The following is a 7650-nucleotide window of genomic DNA, read 5'->3' as shown; positions in this document are numbered from 1 at the left end:
AGTAAAAGAAATGAAAGCTAAACAGATATTCGTATACATTAAGGGCTTACATTTTTCCAAGTCACTGCTTGGTTACAATAAAAATGAGTCTACCTCAACACAATTAAAGTCATTGGCTATATAAAATAAATATAACAAAAGAGAAGCTCTTGCTCCAAATCCCTTCAAGCTACTATCTTGGCGGACGCATATTACCGACACCTGAAAATGGTCTTTTCCAAATAGGGTGAGCCAAAACCTAGAAGAAATAATATAATACAATGTATGAATCTTAACAAAAATATAAGTATGACATGCATATCAAATGCCCATGATAAAATCATTTGTAACTCTTTTACAAAATCATGTCATGCCAAGCTTTATATCTCAATTCATGAGTCATTCACTATTTTATTCAAACGATCAAACTAAGGGTACAACTCAGTGGGTCTCTAACCAACACAGCCATTGTACAAATACTTCCATTTTGCCATTTTACAGGTATTTCGTCCATAGGAATCGGCACCTCGTATATGCACGCGGTTTTTGGGACTTTCATCCTGGACACACTGGCCAACTTAGTTCAATGGAGTCCATCACATTTCTTTTCCCAAACATGGAGTACATCTCCTTTCTTCTCCCAAACATCATACATTTATAATGTATCAAAGACATAGTCATTTCCTAATGACAACGGATAAGTGATTAGTTTCAATTCACCTAATTCTCTTGCAATTTCTACAACAATCATAGTTATCTTCCACTGATAGCCCAAAACAAATATTTCTAAGCAGATATACAATCTCCAAGACAGATAAATTATCCAAAATTCCATAAGTGAGAGGTAACACATATCCAACTTCATTATGTATATAAACATTTATCCAATTTCATATTTCCAATACCAATTTCATTTGCTTATACAAAATAATTATTTGAGACATTTTAGGGCAAAACTCCATTTTCTTCCAAAATCCATCCTAGGTATCAAACTCAACAAATTTATCACAACAGAACCTCATATCTACTCCCATAACCATTTTTAATACATATATTTAAAAATCTCTCTTTTGATTTTAAACCAAAACCCTAAGTTTGTTCCAAATCATCCCAAGTTTCAATATTCTTTACACATCAACAAATAACTAAGTTAAAACTTATTAAAGAGTGTAGAAAGTCTCTATCTCGAAGCTAGAAATCAAGGAAGCAAATAGAGGTACTTTAAAGACGCCGAAACCAAGTTTTGTTCGGACCAAAATAGAGCTCTTGAGATGCTCTATCTTTTTCCCAAAGACACTAATGTCTAGAACCCAACGGACCTAGGTGTTTTAGAAGAGAGAAGATAAGTTTATAGAGAGAAACTTTAGATCTAGGGTTTTTGAAATGTTTAAAGAGAGAAAGAGATGAAAAAATGATGTAAAATGTGACTTTTACGAACTGATATACGCACAGTCCGCTCGAGCGCAAGAAGTGACGCTTGAGCGTAGAATGCACACTTCGAATAGTTTTGTAAACAACAAACCAACGCTCAAGTGCAAGAAAGGCTGCTCGAGTTAAGAACGCTTGAGTGTAGAATACACTCTCCCAGTAGTTTTGCAGACCTACAAAAGTACTGAGAGTTCACAAAGCCCGCTCGAGCGGAAGAGTAAAATTCTGAGCAACAAAAGTTTAAAAACCAAGCAACCAACTTATTCCAAATGCAACCACAACAATCCAATAGCCAAATTTAAGGAAGTATAAGGAAAGCAAGACATGGGCAACAATACGAAACCACGAAACCCAAGTCCAAGATACAAAAAGGGTCAGGTTATAACCAGAATCGCTATAATACATTTATCCAAAGCTTACTAACGAATTTTTGTACTCTTTTTGGAATGGTTTGAAGAATCTCACATCTTCTTTTTAGGAGTGTTCCATTAGAATGTTACGTTTGGGAATACTAATGAATATTTTTTGTGTGTTTACATTAGAGTGTTACACACTAAGGAGTTCTTTTGGAGTGTTATATTAGAGTGTTACATTGAGAAAAGTATACTAAACATTTTTTTTTGAAGTGTTACATTGGAGTGTTATAGTTTAAAATTATACATTTGTCTAAAACTTACTAAGGAGTTTTTGTACTCATTTTGAAATGTTTAAAGAATCCCACATGCTTTTGGAATGTTTGAAAGATCCTATATTTCAAGTAAGTTTTATATTCATTTTGAAATGTTTTCCAAATAAAAAAGGTTCCCATATAAAAATTAATCCTAAATTTAATTCCCATAAATTGTACACCTTACTTTTCTAGCACAAAAGAAGAAAGAAAATGAAACATAATACAAATAAGGGTATAACCATAAATTCAATTTTCAAATAATATATTAAATCTACATTTTCAAAATTAATGGGACTAATTGGTCTATAAGAAAATCCTTAGGACTAAATGGATTATCATTCCTCAAAATAGGATTTATAGGTAAATTTTCTTACTTTGTAAGTATGTTTATGTTTGGTGTGTCTAAAATTTAAAAAAAATTACTTGAAATATTAAAAAAATTCAATGATAACAATAAATATATAAAAAAAATAGGGAAAACCAAAAAATAATTTTTTTTAAAAAGTAAAGCCTGAAAACTAAAACCAAACAAAGTGATAGGTACTTTGGAGCTTATATAGTTTTAAATTTAAAATTCAAAATGTCATAGTTGTATTTTCTTTTTTTGGATACAGTCGTAGTTGTATTTTCAAAAGTTAGAATTTAAGATAAAATATTTAAATCTAATTATTTTAGCTTAAAATATTACTTACCTTATAATTGTATAAGAAAATGATATAATTTCATATTTTTTGAGTTATAACTAATATATATATATATATATATATAGATTATACCAAACACAAATGATACATAGGCCTCATTTGATAGAGCTGTGGGAAAGTAATTATAGATTATAATTTAACAGATTATAACTTACAACATAAGCTGGTAACTTATTTGGTACAGCTGTAAGATTATGGATTTAAGCAGTAGAGTAGTGTTTGGTAAATAAACTGTAAAATAGCTTTTTACTGTATAATTGTCATTTTTGCCCTTATAAGATATAAAATTTGTGATTTCATTTATAATACATTTTTTTTTTCTTTTTCATTTTATTTTCTTTTCTTTTTAAATTTTTTTTTCTCTTCTTTCTTTGTTAATTTTTTAATTTATTAATTGTGATTTTAGTATAAAAATTATCAATTGCTCATCAATTATTAAAATTAGTATCAATTATTAATTATTATTATTATAATTATTAATTTATTCATCAATTATTAAAATTTGTATCAATTTGTCCATCAATTATTATTATTATTATTATTATTATTATTATTGTTATTATTATTATTCATTTTAATTATTTTTAGTAATATTTCATTTTTTTGATTTTTAGTAATTCATTTATTCGTTTGACAAATCCTTTCATTTTTTTCAATTTATATCATTTTTTTAGTGATATTTCATTTTTTCATTATAAATTAATTAGTGTCAATTAATGGATTAATTAGTATCAATTAATACTAAATTTTTTAATTAGTATCAATTAATATAAAATTTATTTCATTAATGGCTAAAATGCTTAATTATTATTATAATTTTTTAATTAAAAAAACACTAAAAACTTCAAAAAAAAAATAAAATAAAATAAAACAAAACAAAACACATTGAAATCCATCGCCGGAGAGAGAACCGCAGCCGATCGACGCCGGACCAATGCCGGACGACGATGGACGGTTGATCGTCATCGTCGATCGTCACATAGTTGATCGTGACTCTAGGGTTTCATATCGCGATCGTGATCTGAAAGAGATCTGGTTTGAAGAGATCTGAAAGAGTCGATCATGACTCTAGGGTTTCACGCAGTCGATTTGGTTAGGGTTTCGATCACGAAGCTAGGGTTTCGATCGCTAAGAGAGAGAGAGAGCACTGGTTTGTGAGAGCGAGAGAGAGAGAGAGCACTGGTTGGCCTCTCGCTTGAATCGCCCGCCGGAAATCGCCTCTGTCTCTCTCTTAGAGAATAAACAGTGATGCTTAGTGGTGTATATAGTGACAACTTGGTAATACTTCAAATTAGTAAAGGGCATTTAAGTAATTTTGTCCCTCAATTTGGTAGCTTCTCGCTTAAGCTGATGAGTTAAGCACCCTAGATGCCACTCAGCCAAAAAACACTTTTTTGACTTAATTTAAGCTACAAAAAGTAATTTTAAGTTTTACCAAACACACCAAAACAGCTTAAAATAATCTATAAGCTGATTTAAGCTGCTTATAAGCTCTACCAAACGGGCCCATAACTAAATATCTCAAAATAATGTCATAATTATAAAAAAAAAAGAGATAAATAAAGGTGTATATGATAAAATGGTGTGTATGATAGCATTCTTCAAATATTACCAACTTTTTCAAAAAAAAATTATTTTATTTTACCATCAACAGAAGGAAATAGAGGAAGTTTGCATTACCTAATAGATAAAACTTGAACTCAAACATCACGCTTTATAATCTGATCAAAAAATAAATAAACACATCATGCTTCATAAAAGACCAGCTTATCTACTAAGCTCATCCTTGATGTTTATTTTGAAACTAGATTTTTTTTTTTTAAATATTTTTTTTGATTGACAAAAACAAAGATTCCTTAATAAAATTAAAAAGCCAACAAAGAAGCAATACAACAGCAACTGGAATAGCAAAAAAGGACGGCATGAACACGATCCAATTTGCCAAAACAGCTGCAGAAAAAACTGATGAGTGTTGATGAGGAATCAACACAACCACCCCCTCCTCACAATACATTTTTGTTCAACTCACAAGAAAACACATACCCCAATCCAGTAGTGAAACAAAACTAAAAACCCCACATACATAGCAGCCAAACCCTTTACCAATTGCTTTGAAATGCATTTATTTGAAACAACTTTAAAAGGGAATTTAGTGAAAAATTATCATTTCTATACTTGTATCAATTAGTCTAAGAGATATTCTTGTATTTCAATAAGTTGTATTATTTTGAAGATTTTATCCACCAAATCTCAATTATCATATTTAAAATTTTTTGTGGACATTTTACCTTCATAAATATTTTTTCATCCCTTATCATACAACATATATATATATATATATATTTCATTTTGCATGTTTTGTTATGATGGCTCATGATTTCCATCAGTAATACAGATTTCTTGCGGAGTGAATGGAGGGTTTGATTCATACAAATTTAATGTTCTAGCTTTGCATCGAATCCATACATAGTTGTTTCTCTTGATTTTGAATCGTGCAAGTAATCTATTAGAAAAAGGTTAGTTTGTTGGATTTTTTCTTAGCATCAATATTTATATTATTCCTGAACACAAATTCATATGTGAATATTCATCTCGAAGATATTGTGAATGTTCTCATTATGTAATTTGTGAATAATGCCTCTAATTCTCTATGATGCGGCTATTCTAACTGGCTTTCAATATGAAGACGAGTTCTAATTGTCGTGGCAAGAATGCTCACATTGTGAACCTAATAAATGTGTGGTATGTGAATGTGGATGAAAATGTGATATATGATATGCCATATGTCAAGGTGAATATATATGATTGATTATGTGAATGTGTGGTATGTGAACATTGATAATGACAAATTTTATGCAATTTGGATATTTGTAAAGACTTAAACTGTTACAGTTAACAATGAGTTTATGTAAATGTTCACATTGTTAAAAATGCATAATGAATTATGTGTTGATAATATGTTCGGGTAGGTAAGGACATGGATCGATGTGAACTTTCGCAATGGCAAAGAGCTTCAGTCTCTGGTGATGGAACGATGTGACATTAGTGACAAAATGATGGGAAATCAGCGATGACAAAAGGTGGAATCAAACGACGAAAAAGAACGTTTGGTTTCACTATACTCATGAAATATCAACCCTGTTTTTTAGAATATGGTTCTTGAGGCAACATTTCTTTATGTGTACATGTGAGACTGTTTGAATCCACAATATGTGCCTCCACATAGACGGTTGTTTTGTAACCTTGCTACCTATGGAACTAATTGAAACATAAGAATTAGGAATTGTTTGGGGTGTCTTAAATCAGTGCACTTTTTGTCTTTTTAGACTAAAAAGTTGAGGTTGAAAATATGAATGTTTGGGTTAACTTTTTGACTTTTTATGAAAAAATGTGTATTAAAAAATTGTATCAATTAATGTGTAGGGAAAAATTAGTATTGAGAGTTGTGCAGCCGTAATTGTTGACTTTTGGTGAATAGCGATAACTTTTTAACTTTTTGAGTAACTTTTTAACTTTTTGACTCTTTTGAGACTTCCCAAACTTGGCCTAGGAGTTTGGATTAATTGAGACATAAGTACTAAAAGTAAGATATATACAAAAATATCCTAATTTTAAATACATATAATTTAATCAAATAATGAATTACAAGTCTCACATAAGGTCACCAGTCCCATGTCATGTGAGAGAGTTAGCTTTCAGTTCAAATCATGCACATTTAGTAGAATTGTATAATATGCGGCCTATGCTATACGTTAATGGTGCAACACAACAAAGCCTTGTTTATTTTTAGAGATGAAGGGAACTAAGAGTGAGATGGGGACCACAAACGTCATGCTTTTTTGTCTTTTTACAAAAAGATGTGCAGAAAAATAGAGAGGTGATGTGATGAAAAAAAGATAAAAAGATGGATTATTTGAAATATGCCAAACTTGGCCTTAATCCCATTGTACTAATAATTCCATACGACTTAATCCGGCAAATAAATGAAGCCTAAGGTTTTGTTTGGTAAGCAATCTTTTTTTTTTTTCCCCAATTTTTTGTCTTTGATGATTTTTTTTTTTTCAAAGTCGTGTCAATTTTTTTTTTTTTCCTTTTTCGGTCCATTTAGCGTAGAAGAATCTAAAAAGTAAAGTGAACCAATTTTCAAATTTTATATTTTCATTTTTTACTTTTTTTCGTTGGTTAGTCAAATAGATTCTAAAATCTAAATTTTTTTAATTTATTTTTTATTTTTAAAATTGCACTACAAATGAAAAAAAGTAAAAAAAAAAAAAAATCATTAAAAAAGTCCCAAACGATCCCTAAAGCAATAAATAAGTAAGCTGAGTTTGGGAGTTTGGTGGTGGTTTGCTCAATTTATAAAAATATTTTTTTTTTATTTTTTATTTTTTTAAAGATGGGGGAAGCAATTACAACTTATAAAAACTTGATGAATCTCAAAATATATTCAAATTTAATTTATTTATCTTTTGAATAGAGCTTAAATAATTTATAGGATGAAATATCAATAAATCCCAATTAATGATCTTATAAACCGTTTAGTCTTTCATTTTTTTCGTATGAACCAAAAGGTCCCATTAAAGTGGAATTACATAAAAGTGCAATCATAAACACGTGTATATATTGTGTTGAGGGAAAAATGTGGATTTTCACATTAGGGTGAAATTACACATTTGGGCAATCCGTACTATAGGCTTTTTTGCTTTCCCTTCTTGATGAGAAAATCCCACACTAAGAACATAGAAAGATTCTCGAAACGCACTGTGGCAATGTTCAATTTCCTTCTAAACTCAGCACAAACGTAAATGGGAAAGAGGGATTTTCGCTCCTAAATCGCAGATTTCACATTCAAATTTTGGGTGCAAACCT

Source organism: Camellia sinensis, chromosome 13, assembly GCF_055761805.1.
Source record: "Camellia sinensis isolate YWXY chromosome 13, ASM5576180v1, whole genome shotgun sequence".
Taxonomy (NCBI): domain Eukaryota; kingdom Viridiplantae; phylum Streptophyta; class Magnoliopsida; order Ericales; family Theaceae; genus Camellia; species Camellia sinensis.
Note: the sequence above shows the minus strand (reverse complement) of the source record.